This window comes from Xiphias gladius, chromosome 20 (genome assembly GCF_016859285.1).
Source record: "Xiphias gladius isolate SHS-SW01 ecotype Sanya breed wild chromosome 20, ASM1685928v1, whole genome shotgun sequence".
Lineage (NCBI taxonomy): Eukaryota > Metazoa > Chordata > Actinopteri > Istiophoriformes > Xiphiidae > Xiphias > Xiphias gladius.
The window spans coordinates 717,001-732,474 of NC_053419.1; the positions used below are offsets into that span (position 1 = coordinate 717,001).

Below are 15,474 nucleotides of genomic sequence, written 5' to 3' on the forward strand. Positions count from 1 at the left end.
GACCAACAGAGGACATGTCTGTCTGCTGACAGTTCACCCACACACATAATCACAGAGGGAAGTTGTACAAGTATTGGTATACAGTACTTATTACATACACTGAATAACAAATAAATATGCTATAACTTTACAACTCCTCAATTCATTCTTACCTTCTTCTGTAGTACCTTGCAAATGGAAAAGGCACTTGAGGGAACCTGCAGCACAACAGACCAAAGATGTCATCATCTGTAGGACTAACTACACACTAATAAATACAGAATTTATTAGACCAGTTACTTCTGCAGATGCAGTAGTAATGTATAAAATGGAAGGTAGACAATGGTTAAAACCTGTCGGGTCAATGGGTACATCCCAGTTCCCTCAAATTCACTTGCATATTTTCTTTGCATCTTCAGTTGGAGGGACTAAGATGCAGGAAAAGGGAATCAAGGAAGCACTTTTTTAGAGAAATGAGATGTCCTTTCTCCTGAACCGTCATCTGATTCAACATCGCTTTCAGCTGGATCAGCTGTTATTTGGCTTCAACGGCTCTGTAGCGTCTTTTGATTTGTCCATACAGCACACGATGCCCAAGTACTAATGAGGGCACACACATACCACCATCCACCAATATTCCACCAACTCTATCAATATTTTTAAACAGTCTACACATTTAAGAAAAACCTGTTATGTATTTATACTGTACGTAGATTAGCCATACCACAGTCTGTAGATGTACTTCACTGCTCAGACACTGAATGTATATGCACCATGTTTTTATTGGCAGCAACACATTTTTTAATCGTAATTTAATTATTTGCATGTGCATTTATTGAAACTCTCTTTTTAAATTAATGATTCAAAAACCCTGGTTATGATTACATTGTTTAATAATGTTTTTCAGAAATTATTTATTTGCCAAAATGTTTTAGACAAAGGACAAATTAGGTGATTATATCTCACATCAAACTATATTTCTACTCGACCCACAGGGATTTTCAGCCTCACCTGACTGAATGGAGATGATATACAAATAAAATATATTTATTGCTGAAAGACAGAAGACTCTCCTCCTCTCCATGACTATATTATTCATGTTACATATTAAAAGAATAATTAACCGATCACGAAGAGAAAAATATTAATATTCTTAGGTTGGTTCTGTTATTTGTTTATCCCACTTCAGTATAAAACTGCAGTGATGTTGTGATGTAGTGTCAGATCAGTCCGATCAGCTGCAGCATCAAACCACTATAAGATTTCCCAAAAAAGGGTATCTCATCCAGTAAAAGATTTCCGTGAGGGCTGGTGTCTTGTATCCTCATTAATGTCTCATCAGACATGCCTCCTCGCTCCCCGCTCCCCTGAACAGAAACAGGAGCATTGGAATGGCCTTCATGATGGCAAACCATCCAGGAAGAATCAGGGAGCAAGGAACAATCAAGTAAGGGAACTGACATGAACCCAGCATACACACAGACACACACATACACACACACAAAAGAAGGGGTAAAGCTGACTATGGACTGCGCATGTGTCACTGTGTTGGTCTGAATGAGTTAATGCATATCAGTCGACTGTCCATCACGACCAGTGTTGGACGTGGTGAACTCTGGTGAACTGGTGTTTCTCTCATGGCTGGAATATTGACTTAATGATACCAACTCCCCACAAAGACAGAAAGATAAAATGAGAAAGAGAAAAAAGAAAGAGAGAGAGAGAGAGAGAGGTAGAGAGAAATAGAAAGCATACACGTGGTGAAGTGAGAAAGACGGAGTAAGTAATAAGCCTTTTTCAAGATATTTTGTCATGTGACAGTGGAATAAGCAAAAGTGTAAATAATTAAATGAATGATGGCTGGATTCCATTTATCGGCTTAAGTTTCAGAGTCCCTAACCCGCAATGACAATTCTAAATGTCCGCTGGGAAAAAGTGTATTATTCAATGAAATGGTTTAGTGGTGAAGTGTATGGAACATCACAGCAGAATGGAGTCTTCGCAGCTCTGACAGCTGTCTTAAATGAATGGGCCCAACGCAAGTGTAACATGCATTGAGTGATGCAGATGTTTCGATTTTGTCTGGATGATTTGAACTCAACCTGTTCTAAAGGGAAGTGAAGGCATTCAAAAGTTTGACAAGTAATACTAATAGTACAAGTAGTATTACAAGTACAGGTAATAGACTTTTTTCACAACTACCTATCAGTGAAGCTTGCCTCACAACTGTTGACAGTAACATACTCACCTCTGAGAGCTCACAAGCTGAGATGTCCAGTATGTCATCAGCGCCTGCTTCCTTAGACTGAAGAACAAGGAACAGTTAATAGGTTTTTTAAAATAGACTTCCACACTTGGGGAGGTGCATTTTTGATGAATGAAAAAAATAGTCTCATACTCATAATCACAAAAGAAATGGCTACAAGTTGCTGATGTGACCCTCAACGCTGACAACAGGGTATTGATTATGCAAGGTAGTGACTGGAGGTTAGCTGGTGCATACAGTAACATGAACACATTCTTCTTACCCGGCACAGCTGATATTCCAGTCTCTTTTGGGAGTCATCGCTTGGTTTCCTCTTTCTGAAGAACAGAGGCATTCTGAGTCTGGCCTGCCCTGTTGTCTCTCTGCCTGCTCGGTTTCTCTCCTGCCCCTACACTACACTGAGAAGTAGGAAAAATGTCATATTAACGACTAATAAGATGACGCAATATGACTTCTACCAACTCCTGAGTTGGTAAGAACCAATATCTTGTTCTTCAACTGTTAAATACTCCACTATATTCACCAGGTAGTCGCTAACTTTGTTTGTCTGGTAAGAACCAAATATCTTGCTCTTCAGCTGTTAAATACTCCACTATAATCACCAGGTAGTCGCTAACTTTGTTTGTCTGCTGTATGATGTTTGAGGCAGCTGGTGAAACAGTGGCTGTAAATAGCTGCTTGCTGCATCTGAAAACAGAGTTGACGAGATTGAAGTCTAAGGTCTGGAAAACCAAGACGATGAACTATAAGAGGCTAAAAAACTCTGTACAGCTGAAGGAAACTGCAGAATCTGGGAATAAAGTATGTGGGTTTGTTACTATGAGCAACATCTTTATAATAACAGTCCATAGTCTTTTGATCTATTGTTAATATGAAAATATTCATTAGTGCAGTTTTAAATTTAAATGTCTTATAATAAATGTAAATGGCTATTTTTTCCCAGCACCTCTACAACTGTTGATTGCATACATTAAAAAGCAAAATTAATTTACTCTCACTTTTTCCATTTTCTTAGATCTGCTGCGTTTTCCCATCTTCCACATGGCTTTATGGTGGAAGTTGGGCACCTTGCCTGAAATAAAGACCATCTCTGCTAACACGTTTACGAAAAAAAACATTAACGCCACGGAAAAAGAGCAGAGGGGATATGTCAAAAAGCATATGCCACATAATGTACTTATTTTGTGTTTAGGGTACAGTACTAACTAAATGGCTTTCACGACTTTTGACCTCCGCTGCACATGGTCAAAGGAGAAATCCTATGTTCTTGTTTATTCTTTCATCCATCACATCACTACCTGCTTTCAGTAACTGCAGGTCCATATCACATAACTGTCCATGGTTCAATGACCAGCTGCAGGACCTTTGTTGCATGTCATACCCCTCTCTCTTCCCACATTTCCTGTTTCTATCTGCTCTGACTGTCATAATATAGGCAAAAATGCCAAAGAAAAAAGCTCCCAGCTTTCTGATCAGCTCTTTTGCTGAACATGTCACTATGTTTCAAACTGCTTTACTGAAAAAAGTGGTAATAAATATGCAAACCTACAGGTAGGCCAGTTTATACTGACCACAGAGTTAGTCCCTACAGTTGGCTACAGTTGGCAGATACTATAAGTCAACATTTCCTGCAGCTGCTATATAATACACGGTGTACAGGAAGAGTACAAATTAGTAATTGTACAGCAACAAACAACTAGGATCCCATTCTTCTTACATGGATAACTGAATTATCGACATTAGATCACTTAGATCGCTTTACAGATCACTTCATTTCTGAGATATTTTAGGCTGTCTTGCTTGTACATCATGTTTAAATCAATCCACAGATTTTCAATCATGTTCAAGTCAGGGGACTGTGAAGGCTGTTCCAAAAGCTTCAGTTTGCATTTCTTGAAGTAGTTAATGGTAGGTTTGGAGGTCTGCTTTGGATCATTGTCTTGTTGTAGAAGCCAGTCCCTTTCCAAATGTCACGACTGCATGACATTTACATCATGAATTTGCTGTTATTTAATGGAATTCATTCTTCCTCTATCCCTGCAATGTGTTCTGTGCCACTGGTTGCCACACAACCCCAAACCAACATATTTCCATCCCCGTGCTTAACTCTGTTAAGCCCCTCTGGTGTTCTTTTCATCAAATGCTGCACCTTTTTTCTTCCAAACAGATACCTTTGTTGATATATAGATATGTGAGTGTATTTGTGGTACACAGTGCACGACAAAAGTGAGTACACTCCTGACCAATGTCACTAAAATGTTAAGTAATTACAAATCCTGTCCATGTAATCAAATTTTATTCGTTTTTAGTCAAAGCCCAAGAAGAATGAAGCCAATTAATTTGAAAACAGAAATGTCTAACTAATTAAACTACAATAAAAGATCCATACTTAAGAACCAACTGCAACAAAAGTCAGTACAGCCTTCATTGGTCAGATTGCATTCTTTGATTTTCTTAAGATTTTGTAGGTCTACCTTTATTTTTGATGACAGATTCGATCCTCCTGAGATGGATGATGCCAGTCTTTCACAAATCTGTGGAGAGATATTCTGTCATTCTTCAAAGATGATTCTTTTTAGCTGCTCTTTGCTGGAGGGGTTTTGTTGCTCTACCTTCTGCGTTAAAATACTCCAAAGGTGTTCCATTGGATTCAACTCAGGGGACACACTTGGCCAGGTCATGGTTTTCACTTTTTCCCTTTGTAATGATCACAGGTAAACTCATTTATGTTTAATGAGTCACAGGTTTATTCACTCTTGTTGCATTGACGTCGTACTTTGAGGCCCGTATTTTCAACGTAATCTATCTAACCTGTTTGTTTTTAATTATACTATAAAATCGAATACCCTACCCTTTAACTTAAAAATAATACAACTATTGTAACATGACACGGATTTAAATAATTTAACGTTTTAGGGATACTGCACAGGAGTGCACTCCGTTTTGTTTTATACTGTTATATGTAAGCAACACGGGCCCTGTGGGTTTGGATGTGCGAAGAGGGAGGGAGGATTTACGTAAATTACTTAGCAAATGTTACATATCGAAACTACCACAGATGTTGCTTAGCTACAATTTGCACCTAATAACAACTACTGTAAAGCCACCTATGCTAATCTTAATCGCAACAATATGGACATTAGCTCGCTGTATGTAGTTTGGCTGAGTGCTTCCAACCAGCGAAGGCAGAATGACAAGGATCATAAGGTTAGCTTCCCAATGACAACTTCCACCCCGGCAACGTTTAGCAAACACGAGCTAACAAAGGTCGCATGCATACAGTCTATGGTAGCATGTAAACAATACGCCACAAACCATAACACGATGTCTAGTTAGGAAGTTAAGGTAAACTAACCCTAGGTTTGATAATCGCAGGTTGTTTGTTGATGTTGTTTCACTGCTCCTCGCCCCTCTGGTGGCTGAAAAATTGTTAAGGAGGAGTTCCGATGTTTGCAAACGTTAGTTGCTGATTGGCCGGGTCAGTAGTCTAACGCAGAACGGAAATCGAAAGTATCTTCTTTTCCCTACGAAGGCTGCATAATGAAATCATAACAAATAACTACATGTTATCTTCTTTTAGTTATTAGTCGATTGCAACTAACACTAGATATAAAATGCATGTCGCCCTCTACAGAACGGAGTGTGCAGTATCATAACCGAAAGGTTTCAGTATAACATATTCAATATACGATACATTATGTAGTCCACATAGCCTATATTCCTCTGTGTTTTTTATGAATAAAGGGTAGCACTTTGTTTTAAGGCTCCCATCGCTTCTTCAAATCTCATGCAAAGAAACTGATATATAACTATATTTTCATAGCAAGCTTCCTGGAAACAACTATGCAATTTGGTATTATCTTTTGGGAAAAATTAGGCCTTTGGAAGCCCATTTCCAGCATGTGAAAAAAACCCACCACTTGTGTTATTTTTCTCCCCATTTTTTCCTTGGTAAATGACTTGGTTTCTCATAATTATGACATAGTGTTTCATAATTATGAATTACTTTGAGTCAATTGAGCTTGCCCCACCTGTGTTAGTGGACATCTTTCTATGGACTCTGCAATCACCATAGGTGCCCACTGTTACCTCCAGAAAGTCTGCTGAATAGACTTTAAAGACCCCATGAAATCGGCACATGGACTTCGTCATAAAGTTTCACTTCCTGGAAAACAAAAACTAAACTTTTGTTCACAGAAATGCAAATTAAAACATACTTTTCGGGGATTAAACTACTGGTGCATTAAACCAACTCAGTAATACAGTTTCTATTTCATATGCCCAATTCAGTATGATGTTCAACCATGTATGTCAGCAGTTTGTTCACCAGAGGTCACATTCTACAAGTTTATGTTGGAATCACAGAGTGCAAGGTGGGAAACATACATTATGCCTGCTTGTGGTAATGATTACAATCTCAGTTTTGCTTTTTCTTTACTGACTGAGCTCCAACATGGGAAATGAAAAAAATGTAATTAGCCTCCAGCGTTCTATATCTAAGTGAACAAATGCAGGCAAATGTGTTTGAACGTGGTTTGAAGACACTCCACATCGTAATGTTTTAGGCTTAGGTAGACCAGAAGAGGCACATGGGGCGGACTATAAATAACCACATAATTAAAAGCATTGAGAGGGAACTGACATTGCGGTTAGTATAGTTTTATCCTGAGCCCCACTTTGGTTAAAAAAAATGCTCACTGCACCACAACCTTAAAAACTAGTGTAAAATAGTGTAATGTTGGCTTATCAATAGAGAATTTGCAGTAAACCTTCACTCTATTTTCATATCATGGCATCACTGGAGTATTTTTTAATTCCAATTGAGACTCACAGTAAACTAAATACTGACTGTATCATGATCTTTTACTCAGTTGTCATTCTATAGACAAGTGCAACAAAGCATACAAGGTCTACAGTTTGCTTTAAACCATCAGTAATACTTTTTATTTAAACCTTCAAATTTTTTTTTTTTTTTGTCAGTTGGGGGTAGCACAACAAGCTGTTGATGTATTATGACTTTAAAGTTAATATGATTGTGATCCTCTGATAAAGTCCAATATTCACTCTCCTTTTAGCTCTACTTTGGTCTCCACCAACTCTTGTGAAAAGATTTTTAGCTACTAAATGCTTCACTAGGTTCACCAGCTAGTCACTAACTTTGTCCATGTGCTGTTTATTGCTGGGCAGGTAGTGTACAGGTAGTGTGTTTCTGAGAGCTTTATTACTGAAAAAAGTTGCTTGCTCTATTTGGAAACAATGTTTCAAGTAGCAAAACTGAACCAGAACAATGAAGTTGAGGGCCATAAAACCAAAACAAAGAACCCAGATATGCTAAAAATTTATGCCGAGCTGAGGGGAACTTCAGAGTCAGGTCATAATTTTCTCTGGGTTTGTCACTTTCAGAGACACCTCTTACTTTACACATAGTCATTTGATTAATTGTTAATTTAAACATATTGATTGTTCATCTTTAAGTCTTACATTAAAAAGAACATGGGTGATAATTTAAGTCCCTCGACCTTCTGACACTAGTGTGTAGGCTTAAGAATAATGAGAGATGAAAGTAAAACTGTATGACTCAGTGCACTTTCTGGTGAGTTATTATCAAGTAACTGAATACATTTATTCAAGTACAGCACTTAAGTACTGCTGTGATTTACGTGAGGTCACCATTATCTAAAGTAGGCAAAACACCCCCGCAGCAGTGATCTACTTTCCTGACAGGAAGAAGGAGCCACACCCCCTTCACAACATCATAGGAGCAGTGTGTTATAAGTTCGTTTAAATGACTACTGATTACAGAGAATCTGTTCTCTGTCACTGGAACACATCTCTTTTTAAGACAGACAAAGACAGAGGCTGTACAAGGACTTGTTAAAGAAGTGACTGGATTACAGTGAGCTGCTCGTGTTCACCCGCAACCGAACAGCTTTGGGAAATGGAAAAAGAGAAGAAGAGTCGCTTAACACTTCTCGGGTTTCCACCACACAGACAAATACGCGCACGGAGATTGTAACAGCTGAAAGGTTTACGGCGATTTTCTGTAAAATCTGGCACTTTCCTGGACTTCACCTGAGGTAGACGGAAGCTATAAGCCGCTATTCACCCCGACGACCCCCACGTTAACAGCAGTAAGGTTTATTGTTGTTGTTGTTGTTGTTGTTGTTGTTGTTATTAATAATAATAATAATAATAATAATAATAATATTAATAATAATAGTAGTAGTAGTAGTAGTAGTAGTAGCAGTAGTAGCAGTAGCAGTAGTAGTAGTATCAGTGGTAGTATCAGTATTAGTGTCAGTGGTAGTATCAGTGGTGGTAGCAGTAGTAGTAGCAGTAGTGGTACTAGTAATAGTAGTAAGAACATGGAAAAAAAACATTGTGAAATAAGTACATATTTTTGGCTGCTCACCGTACATATCATGGCAAATCTGCAAGCGTATTGATTACCTGTGTTAATTTTCAAGTAATGAATTGTTACCTCTGCCAAAGAGGTTCTGTTTTCACCCATGCCTGTGTTGGATTGTTTGCTGGTTTGTTTATTTGTCAGCAGGATTACGCAAAAACTACTGAACCGATTTGCACTGAACTTTGTGGAGAGATGGGGCAAGTCCCAGGGAGGAGCCCATTCAATTTTGGGGCAGATCCGGATAACTTAACATGAATTTCAATTTTTTTTTTCCTCTGAAGTTTGGTGTATGCTGTTTGACATTGGCCTTGGCAGAGGTCTGCGCTCTACTGAGCGCATTTTCTGGTTTTATTTATTTATTTATTTTTTTCTGTGCCTGCTCGGCTTTGCATGGGTTTACGGTACTGAAAGGACATCTTTATAATTTGACGTTTCTGCAAGGGAACACTTTTGCCGCAGGAGCTTGTTGTTCATATAAAAGAGAGCAGTTTTAATGAAACTGGTTCTCAAGAGCAAGATACTGAATCTAACTCAGGGCGTGCCAGTCTAACCATTTCTCTCTGTAGTACGACTGCACTGTCTCTGCTGCCTTCGGTCACAAAATGTTATCTATAAATCAGGCTTTATTCATTCACCAATAATTGTATCTTAAATCAGTGGCGTAATTACAGCCAATCATTTGGGGTTTAAGCCCAGTATATTTTGAGTCTAGCACTAAATATTTTTTGGTGTTCAAACCTGGTACTTGAATTTACCAAAGCCGAACGTTGTGTGTCGGAGGGAGGGGGAGTAATATCAACCCACTTTCACAGCACTTCATAAAATAGTCACGAAAAACGTTTTTCGTGAGATTCAGCATGACTTTCAGACTAATGTATTTTGATTTGCAATCGAGTGTCATGGCAGTTCGTGAAATAGTCACGAAATTTAATGTAGTGGTTCCTGTACATTAACAGGAATTTTCAATTTTTTTGTGACAGTAAAATATTGACTTGTAGTGACTACAGCATCATTACACTTATTTATGTTGTTTTAGGCACTCACAGCACTTAGTTAAGGTTAGTGAAAGATCAGAGTGTGGTCAATAACAGAAAAAGTTCAGTGACTTCAAACACATATTTATTTAAATTTTAATTAACCGAAGCCACGATCTTTCACTAACTTTAACCAAAGTGCTTTTGTCGTCTAAATCTAACCAAAAAGTGAGTCAGGCTGTGCAGTCATAAATCTACTGGGTGCATTCACTGGCCATACCATACTCTAGCTTTGACCTAATTTACTTTTAAGGTGCCTTTAACTCCTACTCTCACCCAAGCAGGGAGCAGATTCTACCAGCTTGACCCACCCTTTCTCTACATTTTATCTGCTCTGGTTAAATTATAGGAGCTGGCCCAACTGGAAGGATAGGCAACTTCATTTGAATATCATGGCCCACTCAGTTTGTCCAGCTACTATCACTTTATCCACTAGTCTTACTAATAGCCACCAATGAGCAACCCCTCTGGTTGAATTATGGACCTTGACCTTACCAAATACAACTTATTTTTGTAACTTTCCTAACTTTGAATAGCTTGGATTCCTGGTCTTAGTTCAAACTGAAATGTCAATGTCACTTCTTCCACTCTCTAAGACTGATGGGACATATGAAGGCTCTAAGTTGCAGAAGGTGATTAAATGCAGAATTTGTATTTTAATTGGATAAAAATTGTATCAGAGAGCTATTTGGCAGCTATCTTGAAACTTCCATAATAACACAGGTATTTGCATGATGATTGCTCCACAGCAGTTAGTTTCACATGTGGCCAGGAACATTTAGCTTGTACTAAAGAAATTTTTGAGGTTTCACTGTTAGAGTGTTTGCCTTCAAAGGAATTCATGAACTGAGTCATCTTATCCTTTTTGGTTGAAACTGTCCAAATACTGCTTGTAGGAATTTACCAAACCCTGTGTTCCCTGTATCCCTCACCCATTTCAAATTGTGTGTAAGGACTGTATTATATTTGGATTGCTAAATGTTAGAAATGTATCCAATAAAACATTTGTTTTAAATGAATTTATCATGTCCCAAAAATTGGGCTTTGTCTTTATAACTGAAACCTCGTGAAGGGCCAGCAAATGTAGTAGCTATTGGAGATGTGCCCTCCAAATTTCTGCTATTTTAGCTTTGCTTAGTTAATTGGCCGTGGTGGTGGGCTAGCAGTAATTTTTAGAAAATTATTTTCACTGTTAACAGATTACTATTACCAGCCCAGGTTTGAGATTCTTATGTTTGCTATTCACAGCACATATCATGTCTTGTATCTACTGTCCCCCAAGGCACAGGAGCAACTTTTTATCATAATTCTCTAATTTTATCAGTCTTACATTCATCCCGTTTACCTAAGAATTGCATCATCTTCTAGGACATTTTTAGAAAAACACGACTGCTTTTGCTCCTTTGTTTCTTTGTATGTCAGTGCCTTCTCAGTTTCATGAATTTGTTGGTTATTTTATTTGTGCTCATATTAATGCTTAATAATGGCCCCAGGCTTCAGGTTCACTATACTCGTGAGGAAGTTGATTGTGTTCCTACATCTGAAGATTACAGGGGCATGTAACATATACCTTATCGATCTTATTGCTGCTAATAAGAATAACCCCAGGTTTCATTTTAAAACCACTGATCATGATTAGCTTCACCCCTGTCTCTCAAAATGAGTTAGTTGCATTTGACCATCTAAATTTCTCATTGAAGTAGATGATGTTGTTGGCTTATCATTGCTGTGATGATAATGTCCAGATTTATGTATTTGTGAAACTTGGAATTTTCAAATCTGTCTGCTTTGCACAATTGTATTAGCTAGATCAGTGCCGGTTGTTTCATAGTTTCCTGCAGCTGAATCACAACAAAGCTGGAGTTCTTGTCTTCACTCCCAATCAGACCCTTGAAATTTCACATAAGCACTTAGGTCCCCCATCTTTGACTCCCGGTTGAATTTTTAGAAACATATTATGTCTGTTGGCATCACTATATATTAGTGAATTACTGACATCATATAGATCTACTAGGCCTCTCAAGTCATCAGAACAAGAGCTTCTGGATCTGCCATGCTCAAAGTTCAAGACCCGTGGTGACAGCTTTTGCTGTCCTAGCTTTGCACGTAGAATCTATGGACTCTCATGATCATGAAAAGTTATTAAAAGAATTTTGATAATCCAAATAATGCGCAAGTTGTAAAGGAAACGCTTATACAAAAAAAGTGATGTCGTATCTTTACATAGGACTGTCTGATTAACACAAAATTTGGGCCCAAAGTTTGCTATACCAAACTGAGGTTCTGTGCAGAATTTGGTGCATATTTACCACTAGGTGGCACTTTTACACAAAGTTAAAAGAAAATATGCAAAGCCTTCTTTTCAAACTCATTTTAGGTTGAAGTCCAATCTGCATAAATTGTTGCATGTAGCATTCAAGGAGGATTGTCGGATCACTTACCCCAAAACTAGGGGGAAGTTGCAACTCCAAGTCCAGGGTTTATGCTAGGCTAGATTAACCACTTTTTCTGGAATACTCCACAGGAATACCCCTCAGAAACATTCCAACCTTGCTGGAATGTGTTCCAGTTTCTGTACTGTTCTCAACCTGAGACAAAGAGGTGTGTCTGTTGTATAGCCTACCCTCATTGATTTGAATGGGTTGGACAAAATAATGGGAACACCTGTCAACATAACGCAATGCAGTTCAACAGCACAACGGACTACATCCTCTAAAATTATTATACAGATGAATCAACAGCCCTGTAACATAGTTTCAACAAATATATGCACTGTAAGATATGGAAAACGGCAAGATGTGAGAAACACCTCAAAATGATTTACAGCCTCTAAAAAGGGAGTTTAATACGGCTGTGGCTTATGAGGTAGAGCAGGTTGTCCACTAACCGGAAGGTCAGCGTTTTGATCCACTGCTCCTCCAGTCTGCGTGTCGAAGTGTCCTTGGGCAAAGTACTGAACCCCAAATTGCCCCCGATGTATCATCGGTGTGTTAGTGTGTGTGTGTGTGTATGTATAGAAAGCGCTGGATGTATAGAAAAGCACTATATGAATGTATGTTTGAATGGGTGGATGTGGCATGTAGTGTAAAGCGCTTTGCATGGTCGGTAAGGCTAGAAAAGCTGTTATATAAATGTAATTGGACAACTGACTGACAGTCAGTTTCATGTCCAGGTGTGGCCTGTTCCCGCATTATTTAATGACAAATTAAGAAAATACAAGGTCTGAAGTTGAATCCAAGTGTTGAATTTGAATTTGGTAGCTGTTCATGGGAAATATCAATATGCAGTCCAAAGAGGTGTTGCTGCAAATGAAGGAGGACATCATTAGGCTGAAAAAAACAAAAAAAAAACCTCTCAGACAGTTGACAGAAACTGTGGCAGAGCCAAATCAACAATTTGTTACAATCTTAAAAAGAAGGAATGCACTGGTGAGGTCAGCAACACCAAAAGGGCTGGAAGACCATGGAAGATAAGTAAAGTGGATGATCGCAAAATTCTTTCCCTGGTGAAGAAAAACCCTTCGCCACATCTGTCCAGGTCAAGAACACTCTCAAGGAGGCAGGTGTATCATTGTCAAAGTCTACAATCAAGAGACGCCTTCATTAATGTAAATACTGAGGCTTTACCACAAGGCGTAAACCACTGGTAACGCTCAGGAACAGAAAGGCCAGATTAGACTTTGCAAGTAAACATTAAAAAAAAAAAACCTGTCCAGTTCTGGAGCAAGAATCTTTGGACAGATGAAACCAAAATTAACTTGTAGCAGAATGATGGGAAGAGAAGAGTATGGAGAAGGAAAGGAACTGCTCGTGATCCAAAGCCACTACATCATCTGTCAAACATGGAACTGGGTCACTGGTGTTTATTAATGATATGACTGCTGATAGAAGTAGCAGGATGAATTCTGAAGTGTGTAGGGCTATACAATCTGCTCAAATTCAGCCAAATGCTGCAGAACTGATGACACGGTGCTTCACATTACAGATGGTTAATGAGCCAAAACATACTGCAAGAGCAACCCAAGAGCTTCTCAAGGCAAAGACATGGAATATTCTTCAATGGCCAAGTCAGTCACTTGACATCAACCCAATTGAGCATGCTTTTCACTTATTGAAGACAAAACTGAGGGCAGAAAGACCCACAAACAAGCAGTACCAAGCAGTAAAGGCCTGGTAAAGCATCTGAAGGGAGGAAACTCAGCATTCGGTGATGTCCATGGGCTCCAGACTTCAGGCAGTCATTGACTGCAAAGGATTTTCATCCAAGTATTAAATATAATCAGTCGGTTTGTGCAATATTTTCGAGCCTCTGAAAATTAGGGATTATTTATAAAAATGGTTGTAATTTCTAAACAGTGAATGCAATATTTTTGTTAAACCCCTTGAATTAAAGCTGAAAGTCTACACTTCAGTCACATCTTGATGGCTTTGTTTCAAATCCACTGTGGTGGTTTACAGAGGCAAAATTATAAAAATGTCACTATCCAAATACTTAAGTGCCTAACTGTATATAGCTGGACTAATTTTTTCAAGTAATTCAAAGTCATTCATTTGTGAATATGCTTTCACTGATAAGAAGGCTTGGTCCCAGTAAATGAGGCTGTTTTTGGTTTAAATGTTTCCTTGGGCTTCCTAACATGGCATTCTGATTAGAGCCAAGTGTCTACTCTAGAAGATGAGAGTATTGAGACCAGCCTGCTTAACTGATAATAATCTTGTAGGAAGGCTTGTCATAAAGCTAAACATGCACTTGCTGAAATTAAACACACTCTCTAGAGGGCAAATTGATTAGCTGTTGCTAAATGATTGTAAAATGAAATTTAGCCCTGCAATTATTTTATGTTTTTGTTGGCACTAATTATAAATCAGGGAAGCTGCAGAAGAGGCAGTGTTGCTGACTCATTGCTGAGTAGCACACACTGCTATGGTTGTAGTCAATGTGATCCAAAAGCAGTATTATTCCCAGTTGTGCATGAAATAAGTTAATTTGGATTTAGTTTCCATGATGTTTAAAAGAGATCATGAAGAAAAGGGCAGCTGAACTAAATGAACTACATTTCCAGAAAGTGAAGGCCTCTGTATAGGGTCATAGAGCAGCTATAACATTTATTGGAGGACCAAAGGCTGAACAACTTCACAGAGCCTCCTCTGGGGATATATTATCCAGTTCAAATAGTTATTTGTAGGCCCAAAAAACATTGTGTTTGTGTGTGGTTTTGTTTAAATTGGACACAACTTTGAACTTGTATGGTGTAAGCAGTATCTCTGTGTTGGGAGTATGCTTATGTACAGTATGTGTGTATGTGTTTATTTTCCTTTATTATTTTTAAGTTCCAAAACCAATCAATTGCATCTGCTGCCAAGAGGCCAAAGGCCACATTTGGGAGGAAAAGGCCATGTTTCTGTCTCTTTGCTTCTCCCTGCATTCCCAATAAATATATTGAGGATAAAATGTGAGAACTTGAATTAAATATTGGTTTAAGTTCTCTTTTGTTAAGTGTTTTGACATGACTGTTACCTATATAAACAAAAATTTTGATGGGATTCACGTGCCAATCACGTGGCAGCATTGAGATGCATAAAATCATGCAGATATAGATCAGGAGCTTCAGTTAATGTTCACATCAAACATGAAAATGTAGAAAAATGTGATCTCACTTACTCTGACCATGGTATAATTAATGGTGCAAGATTGTTTGAGTATTTCTGAAACTGCTGATCTCCTGGGATTTTCACACACAACAGGCTCTAGAGTTGTTACTCAGGATGGAGCCAGAAACAAAAAAC

General features: G+C 38.4%; 1 protein-coding gene across 1 annotated transcript in view; it reads left to right on the plus strand.

Moving 5' to 3' along the window:
• The first annotated feature begins 7,985 nt into the window (after nucleotides 1–7,985).
• LOC120806737 (LIM domain transcription factor LMO4.1-like) overlaps nucleotides 7,986–15,474 on the plus strand; it is a 42,708-nt gene continuing 35,219 nt past the window's right edge. The window contains exon 1 of the mRNA XM_040158119.1: nucleotides 7,986–8,376. The gene's annotated coding sequence lies outside the window, so the exon portion shown is untranslated. The remainder of the gene's footprint in view (nucleotides 8,377–15,474) is intronic.